A 9,816-nucleotide genomic window follows, 5' to 3' on the forward strand; every position below is an offset into this window, starting at 1 on the left:
TGTAGTGTAGTGCACATGTTATTTGAAAGTTATGCAGTTTTCCCTTATGTTTTCAGCACTGTAACTTTCTCACAGCATTTCATTACTATTATAACCCAGGAAAGTGGCTCCAATGCACGTTAGTAATGATGTGGCACTGTTATAAGGCGGAGGTGACCTAAGTTGTGGTGCGATTAGCTGTCCAAACACCATAACACGCTCACTCTATCGTGGCTAAAGTAGAACTGAGGACTGACGGGCGACGGAAGCACTCATATTTACTCTGGGTACGAAGCGGAGACTAAAACCATTCGCTGATTTCTCCTCTAAACACTGAAACAATATATATATATATATATAATGAATATATATATATATATATATATATATATATATATATATATATATATATATATATATATATATATATATATATATATATATATATATATATATATCTCTCTCTCAGATGTTAATGAAGTTTGATTTATTTGAGATTGTGTAAAATTATTTTAAGAAAGTTTGTCATGTTTTGAGGTCATTTAAGACAGTTTGGTAGGTTTTGAGGGCATTTTAAGACAGTTTGGTAGGTTTTGAGGGCATTTTAAAACAGTTTGGGATGTTTTGAGGGCATTTTAAGACAGTTTTGAGTTAATTTTAAGACAGTTTGGTAGGTTTTGAGGCCATTTTAAGACAGTTTGGGATTTTTTGAGGGCATTTTAAGAGAGTTTATCATGTTTTGAGTTAGTTTTAAGACAGTTTGATAGGTTTTGAGGGCATTTTAAGACAGTTTGGGATGTTTTGAGGCCATTTTAAGACAGTTTGACATGTTTTGAGGCATTTTGAGATAGTTTGGTAATTTTTGAGGGCAATATAAGACAATTTTGGGCATGATAAGACAACTTTATTGACATTAGGAAGGGTGCATGGAGGTCACAAGATTATTGGTGTTCTGTTTGTTAATCTCCAGGCCACATACTCTCCCTGTCTCCACCACCACCTGACCGCCACTCTCTCTGCATCTTCCATGCTGCTCACTGACAGCATTCCATCGTCTGCAAAGAATAAGTGAGTCACATTTAAAGTGTCATCTTTGAAACACAAATTTACACTTTCTAATGTCTTTATTATTATTTTGAAAGTTATTAACCCCTTCAGTACTGGGACATATTTTTACCTTGAGGTTTGTGTACCATTATACCATTTTGATGACATTAGGAAGGGTTATGGAGGTCAGAAGATTAATGGCCAGTCTTCACTATTTTAACCCCTTCAGTACTGGGACATATTTTTACCTTGAGGTTTGTGTACCATTAGACCATTTTATTGACATTAGGAAGGGTGTATGGAGGGCAGAGGATAAATGGCCACAGTTTTCACTATTTTAACCCCTTCAGTACTGGGACACATTTTTAACTTGAGATTTGTGTACCATTAGACCATTTTATTGACATTAGGAAGGGTGTATGGAGGGCAGAGGATAAACGGCCACAGTTTTCACTATTTTAACCCCTTCAGTACTGGGATACATTTTTACCTTGAGGTTTGTGTACCATTAGACCAGTTTGATGACATTAGGAAGGGTGTATGGAGGTCAGAAGATTAATGGCCACAGTCTTCACTATTTTAACCCCTTCAGTTCTGGGACGTATTTTTACCTTGAGATTTGTGTACCATTAGACCATTTTATTGACATTAGGAAGAGTCTATGGAGATCACAAGATTAGTGGCCACAGTCTTCATAATTTTTAACCCCTTCAGTACTGGGAGGCATTTTTACTGTGAGTTTTGGGCGTGATTAGACGATTTTATTGACATTAGGAAGAGTCTATGGAGGTCAGAGGATTAATGGCCTGAGTTTTCACTATTTGAATCCCCACATAATAAGTTTGTGAAGCTGTATAGAATCACCAAAATAGAAAACAGAATGACTATGTATGAGAGCACGTCCTGGTAGTGAAGGGGTTAATTTGCCAAGTGTTATGAAGGCTGTATGTACATCCCCCTGCTGTCTGTCTGTCTGTCTGTCTGTCTGATGCCACTTGTTAAATTTTGTGTTTGAAGTCTTAGTCTAGTTTTGTCTCCAGGGTAAACTTTTGTTATTAGGTCTAGTACTTTTTCATTTATTTGATATTCCATAAGAATTTTGATCCTATAATCCCTTCTTATACTGTCTAAAACTTTGCAAACATCTATTGATATGACAATTAAAGATTTTTTTACTTTGAAATGATTTTTGTACACAATATCTGAGTATGAACAGGCCATTTTCTAGCCTACCTCCCAGGAAGCTGGAGCGCATTCCCTATTATTGCACGTTATAATGGGTTCGGGATGCGGTAATTCTGATTTGTGGTAAGGTTTTCAGGAACGCACATGTACCGTGTAACGAGGACTTATCGTACAAGTAAAGTAGTTAAAGTACATTAATATACAGTTTAATGACGCAGTGTTGTCTGTGTGGACACTCTGTGTGGATGTTGGTGCTGTGAAGGAATGAAAGCTGTTTATGTGACATAGAGGAAATATATTATTATAAAAAGACTGACTTTGCTTCAATCCTGCAAATGTACCATACAAGAAGTTAAGAGATTTTTTAGCCACATTTCACTGAGTGTGCAGAGATTTATCTATTTGTGTGAGGAATGTGTTCCCGAGAGCATCATGTCATGTCAAGATGGCACAAAGGTAAGCTGATTACTGACCTAAGCTGTCTGAGATGTCACTGCAGAACCAAAGCATTTTATCAGAGACAGGTCTATTCGTGGGGAACCTCAGTTTCAGTAAAACACTCAATTTTATCCCAAAACACACTCAAAACACCATGTAACTCCTCAAAATGCCCCAAAACACACCCAGAGCTCAATACAAACACACACACACACACACTCAATACATCCAAACCACTTAAAACACTCAATTTTATCCCAAAACATTTCAAAATGCCCCAAAACAAACTCTGAGCTCAATACAAACACACCCACACACACTCAACACGCCCAAACCACTTAAAACACTCAATTTTATCCCAAAACACACTCAAAACACCATGTAACACCTCAAAATGCCCCAAAACATACTCTGAGTATAAAGGTAAGCTGATTACTGAGCTAAGCTGTCTGGAGTGTCACTGAAGCAAAGCATTTTCTCAACAAGGTAAGCTGATTACTGAGCTAAGCTGTCTGGGGTGTCACTGAAGCAAAGCATTTTCTCAACAAGGTAAGCTGATTACTGAGCTAAGCTGTCACAATTGTATCGTCATTGGGCATTATCATTTTATATTTCTCCATGCATTCTAATATCATTCTTCCATTTCCATCTGGCTTTTGTGTTCCTTTGAATCCCACGTGGCCAGATTGTAAGCAGTAGATGTTGTGCATTAGTCTCTAGGATCTTCTCAATTTCCAGTTTGATAGTACCATTCCTTAGTTTATCATCTACACTAAAGTACACTACAGTTATGTTAAACTCCCATCCCCTAACCCCTTCAGTACTAGGACACATTTTTACCTTCAGATTTGTGTGCCATTAGACCATTTTATTGACATTAGTAAGGGTGTATGGAGGACAGAAGATTAATGGCCACAGTCTTCACTATTTTAACCCCTTCAGTACAGGGAAACATTTTCACCTTGAGATTTGTGTACCATTAGACCATTTTATTGACATTAGGAAGGGTGTATGGAGGACAGAAGATTAATGGCCACAGTCTTCACTATTTTAACTCCTTCAGTACTGGGACACATTTTACCTTGAGATTTGTGGACCATTAGACCATTTTATTGACATTAGGAAGGGTGTATGGAGGGCAGAAGATTAATGGCCACAGTCTTCACTATTTTAACCCCTTCAGTACTGGGACACATTTTTACCTTGAGATTTGTGTGCCATTAGACCATTTTATTGACATTAGGAAGGGTGTATGGAAGGCAGAAGATTAATGGCCACAGTCTTCACTAATTTAAGTCCTTCAGTACTGGGAAACATTTTTACCTTGAGATTTGTGTGCCATTAGACCATTTTATTGACATTAGTAAGGGTGTATGGAGGACAGAAGATTAATGGCCACAGTCTTCACTATTTTAACCCCTTCATTACTGGGACACATTTTTACCTTCAGAGTGACTAACTTTACCGATGAGAGAGAGAGAGAGAGAGAGAGAGAGAGAGGGCTTAGTGACATATCCAGCCCTAACATTGTCAAGCCACACCATAAGACACCGCCAAGCTCCTCTGAAGTGACGGGTTGTGTGTCTAACCTTCATCAATAGAGTATAGTTGAAGTTGTTATTGTTTTTAAGGTTCCAGTGAGAGATTAACAACATTTCTAAATTATTAACTGCAGGAACACTCTACCTAGTCACCTCTGTGGCCTTCATGAGAGAGAGAGAGAGAGAGAGAGAGAGAGAGAGAGAGAGAGAGAGAGAGAGAGAGAGAGAGAGAGATAATTTTACATAAAACAGCCTGCCCCCCACACACGCACATTAACCCTCATAGTAATAATAATAACACTGCTGCTCCTGCTACTACTACTACTACTCGCTCCTCTTTGTCCCTGGTATGCATTTGAGGCGCAGCAGCAGCAGAAAACAGTGAGAATTGAAGGAAATGTTGGGGCGGGCTGTGGGTGTGGGTGAGGTGGGCGGCGGGCGGTGTTAACTGGGGTACATATACACAACCATCGCCTTATTTACCACAGTAATGGCTATTTATCTAGTGTGGTGGTTGATTCTGGCTTTGCTTCACTCTCTGGGTCTGGAAACACAGGGGGAGTGGAAGCAGACATTGCTGGACTGTCCATGGGGAAGGCAGGGTGAGGCGCCCCCGTGGGTTCAATATTGACGTAGATAATTCATTTAAAAAATCGCCACAAGAAAAACGGCTCCCAGACTAGTATACACTACACTTTTAGGCGCGATAAATAGTGTAACTAATAATCAAAATATAATATTCCTACCGGGTGGTTTTTATTGAAAGCGGTGGAAAGGAAGGTGTTTGTGTCCAATTAACGGGTGACAAACACACCACAATGTCGAGATGGAAAGCTCACCCAAACTACGTTATATTACATTTTCTGAATAACACAAATTTTCGCTTTCCAGCCGAATAAAGAAAACACAGATTCTTTGTCATATAAAGATTTTTGTTTTCTATTTTGTTACCATTCAAAATTTTGAAATTGAAAATACGAATAGGTAGACTAAACTTTATGGAATATTGTTACTTGAATCATGTTTTTCATATCTTTTAAGTGTTATATCAAGCACCAAAACAATCCTAGGCGTGGTAAGAAAAAAAACTTTATATTCCTTGCAGTGACTTTAACGTTATTTTTCGGTAAACCAAAACACAGCTGGACTCGATTCTATTGTAGTTTAGAAATTAGTTTACTTTACTAATAACAAATCAGATATCAGAAAAGTGCCAACTTCACTAATTAAGTAGAAATATTTCAATCCTTAAGGCGAAATATGTTCTTTATCAAGATTTCTGAGTGACCCCAACACCCCCATTTCGGTATTGGGAATATAATACACATGTTATTTTCATTTTTCTTTACCATATCATATTTTATTTATTTTATTTCAATGTTATTTTGAATTTTATAAGAAGTTTGAGTGATAGAGGAAGTGTATACAATGATGTCGACATTTTGCGTAGAAGAAGAAGAAGGAGAAGATCCGCCATTGTTAGCTCTGTTATGAGATTTACAGTTTTTCAACATTTGTGGAGCAGGTGAGTTATTCCCAAGTGGGTGCGTGTACATGCTTATTATCTAAAGTATGTAGAGTTAGTGAGACGTGCCAATTAAGGTGAAAAAAGTGTGGTAAAGTGAAAATAAGTGCGTCTTTATAAGCAAACTTTTGGGTTTTGTTGCCTCATATTTGCGGTGGTCATTCCTGCCCTCCTACGCATTGTCACGCCCCCATATTGCCTCCATAGATAGCTTATGCACCCATACACCTCCCATGCGCGGGATAGTTTGATAGTTGAAGCGGTTACTGAGATATGGTGGTGTTCTTGTGTTAGGCAGTGTCCGCCATCCTGCCTTCCACATCGGCCCTCTCTGTGTTAACTATTTTCAGTTTTTCTTATTTACTACGCCTTGTCACGCCCCCATATTGCCTCCGTAGATAGTTTGTGGATCCATACACCTCCCATATGCGTGATAGTTTGATAGTTGAAGTGGATAGTGAGATATGGTGGTGTTATAGTGTGGTAGGCAGTCCTTCACCCTTTCCTACGCCTTGTCACGCCTCATTTATACTATTACTACCACCACCACCACTACCACTACTACAACAACTACCACTATTCCAGAGGTGCACCATGGCTTGCCACAATGTCACAATGGGTTCTTGGAGAGCCGCTGCTGTTGACTTGCTGCATGTCTCCTCTCTGCGGCAAAACTCACAAATACTCCACTCACCAAGTTCCAGAGGGAGAGGTGAGTGTGTGGGTGTGGGAAAGGTGTCCTCAGGTGTGCTGTGAGTGTGGTGTGTGTGTAAGTGTGTTTTTGTACGTTTTGTAATGTCAACTATAGCTACCTATGTATAGTGGTTTTTTTTTTTTTTGGTGTGGGTTGGCTAGGGTAAACTTATTGTGGGCGTTTTCCAGGTGTGATATAAGGGTTGTTTGTGGAGTGTGTGTGTGTGTGTGTGTGATGCAATATTTTTAGGTAATTTTTGGTGCGTTTTGGTTAGGTAATGTTTGTCTTGTTTCCTCCATATCTCTCTCCACAGGTTACCTCCAGGCTTTTCCTTCCATAGACTATTTCCTCCATGTTTCCTCCACCTTCCCTCCAATTTTGACTCTCCTATCTCACTTCTATCATAGTCAAAATAGTACTTTTCTAAATCTCACTTCAAAACCTGACAATTTTTCTCATTTTTCCCTCCACCACCTCCTTTTCTTTCCTCCATATCTCCTCCACACACCAAGCTGTGTACTGTGCTGGTGTGTGCAGGTGTGGGAAAGGTTTCCGCAGGTGTGGTGTGTGTGTGGTACGTGTGGTGTGTGTGTAAATGTTTTAGTGTAAGCTACTATATATTTTTGGGTGTGTGTCTTTTGCATTTGCCAGTGTTTGCAAAGGGTTGTTTGTGGTTTGTTGGTGTGTGCAGGTGTGGGAATGGTGTGTGCTGGTGTGCTGTGTGTTTGGTGAGTGTCGGTGTGTGAAAGCGTGTTTTTCCTTACAATTTTGTCTCATAAACCTCAATTTTTAACTTGTTTTGGCCGGAAAATATTTGTCTTTTTAAAATCCTCCTAATACCACCACCACCACCACCACCACTGTCCAACCACACCCACAACCACCACAAACAACCAACATTACCACATCAGATGCTCACAAAACCACACCATTTCACTACCACCACTAGTACTATTATAACCACCACCACCTCCTCCCAACAGGATCACCAGCCACCACCGGCCGTACTAAAGGAAGTGGCTCTATGTAGGGATGGAACATAGCAACTACACCAGCTGGGACACACCTAGCCAACTGTGAGTATTGAAGGCTGTTTTAGGGTGTTTGAAGACTTTGAGGGTGTTTAAGGCTACTTTAGGGTGTTTTAAGGCTGTCTTAGGGTATTTTTAGACTGTTTTAGATTGTTTAAGGCTATTTTAGGGTGTTTGAAGAATTTTAGGATGTTTAAGGCAGTTTTAAGCTATTTTAAGGGTGTTTAAGACTGTTTTAGTGTTTTTAGGGTTATTTTAAGGCTATTTAAGGGTGTTTAAGACTGTTTTAACTATTTTAGGCTATGTTAGGGTGTTTTAAGGGTGTTTCAAGATATTTACAGTACATGCACACACCATCGCTCCATCAGTGCTTCATCTTCTCGCTTTGTGTGTTTTTTATGATTCAGTGACAAAGTGACTAACTGTTTTCAGGGACACTGGGTACGGTGGCTTGGGGAGAGGGACCATGTGGCCTGAGGGGAGGGTGGTGGCCGGTGGGCAGTGTGTTACTGACCAGTGTGGTGTAATGGTGTTGTCATTGTCACCCTTGAGGAATTCTGAGGGTGAGCTGGCTCTATTAGATGAATTACAGGATTCTGAGGACAATGAGAGTCAATCAGAAGGACTCATTAGTGACTCACATGAGGAATATTTGCCAGAAAAGGACAGTGAGGCCAGGAGCTCCCAGGAAGAAAGTGATGGAAGTGGTGAGGATGACAATTAAGGGAGATGGAAAGCATAGATGTTGACAGTACCTTGGCATGTGACTGGCCATATGTGCTGAAGGGCAGGAGATCCGCACTTCAAGCAGGAATGCTGGAAAGAATGAAAAAAAAGAAAAGAAAAGAAAAATTAGGTTGCTTATCAACAATAATGAGATGATGAGTGAATGTATCCAAGATTATTTATAGAAGCCAGTAAATATTGGTACAGAATGAATAACCAACATACTTGAAATGCAAGTTGCAAAATTGATCTCTGCATGTGTCACCAGATCAGTGGTGGGGCAGGTGGGCCATGTTTCTGGCAGGATTGCTGAAAAAAGGTGGTTAATCAACAGTAATGAGATACTAATGCATGATAAGTAGACATATCCAAGATCAAATACAGTAAAGCCAGTATATATTGGTACAAAATAATCAACATACTTGAAATGCAAGTTGCAGAATTCATCTCGATACAGGCGACCCGAATTTTGTCGAGCAGCTGGAAGTGGTGGCACTTCTTGTACGAAGTCGTGCTGCTGCTCTTCAAAGTCAGGGTGGCCTGCATCAATAGGAATAGGAATATTCCTGTCTTTACATATATTGTGCAACATAGCACAAACATGCACCATCTTGCACACCTTCAATGGTGGGCTGACCCGGACCTCACTGTGCAAGACATGAAATCGGTGTTTCAGCTGCCCAGTGCCTCTTTGGACAACACTGCATGTCTGCTTGTGAACCCTGAAAGAAAACATCAATGATAATAACAGCCATCATATACCATTAACCTGTCAATGTGATGGGGACAATCAAAATTCTATCCAGGTGTTGTTGTATTAAATTATTTTCATGATTTATTTTTCTTGCTCTACAAACCAATATGTATTAGTAGGAACTGTGGCACTGTCCAAATGAAGTGGTCCCTCCAGTTTTCCTCGTTTCCCAGCTCCACCCTCACAGCTCTCACTCAGCCGACATGACATCTATTGAAAATATGATAACCAAAACATTGAAGTAATGCAGTTCACAACCTGCACAGTGGGACATCTTGCCTCAAACTGAATTCAAATTCATACCGCAAGTCCCAAGGCCACCGTGATTGGTTGAATAAATTATGATTTTTTTTTTCATTGGCTGCCAGTTCACTTTCAAACGGAAGTAACCAATCAGCGGAAACAATAGCTCAAACAAAACGAGTCACTAATGTTGGCCCGCACGCTAGCCGCTGCCCTGGGTCGAGCAGCTCGCGCCAGTCTGTCTCTGTTCTATTGACTCGGGAGTGAGATCGCCAAAATACGATTAAATTTTTGAAATTTGGTATCACCATTATAAATAGGTTGCGCCTTATAAATATAGGATTAAAAATACTCGTAATGAGGAGCTCTATCTCATGAGGTGGGTAAAAAACATTTAGTGGAATGTGGTGAAACACTGGAATAATACCGTTTTTTGTATGTTTTTGTAATGTCAACTATAGCTACCTATGTATAGTATTTATTGTTTTTTGGTGTGGGTTGGCTAGGGTAGACTTATTGTGGGTGTTTTCCAGGTGTGATTTAAGGGTTGTTTGTGGAGTGCAGGTGTGTGTGTGTGTGTGTATGTATTTACCTAGTTGTAGTTTTACAGGGCCTGGGCTTTATGCTCGTGTGGTCCCGTCTCCATATCTAGA

At 39.9% G+C, this 9,816-nt stretch overlaps 2 long non-coding RNA genes across 2 annotated transcripts; one reads left to right on the forward strand and one right to left on the reverse strand.

Moving 5' to 3' along the window:
* Positions 1 to 861: 861 nt before the first annotated feature.
* LOC123500879 lies at positions 862 to 4,805 on the reverse strand. Its single transcript, XR_006673484.1, has 2 exons — positions 4,674 to 4,805; positions 862 to 1,034 (listed from the first exon to the last, which is right to left on the reverse strand). It is a non-coding gene; the product is annotated as an uncharacterized LOC123500879 (long non-coding RNA).
* An 824-nt stretch (positions 4,806 to 5,629) lies between these two features.
* LOC123500880 lies at positions 5,630 to 7,481 on the forward strand. The gene is made up of 3 exons (XR_006673485.1): positions 5,630 to 5,715; positions 6,301 to 6,427; positions 7,393 to 7,481. It is a non-coding gene; the product is annotated as an uncharacterized LOC123500880 (long non-coding RNA).
* The last annotated feature ends 2,335 nt before the right edge of the window (positions 7,482 to 9,816 follow it).

This window comes from Portunus trituberculatus, unplaced genomic scaffold (assembly GCF_017591435.1).
Source record: "Portunus trituberculatus isolate SZX2019 unplaced genomic scaffold, ASM1759143v1 PGA_scaffold_504__1_contigs__length_18580, whole genome shotgun sequence".
Classification (NCBI taxonomy): Eukaryota; Metazoa; Arthropoda; class Malacostraca; order Decapoda; family Portunidae; genus Portunus; species Portunus trituberculatus.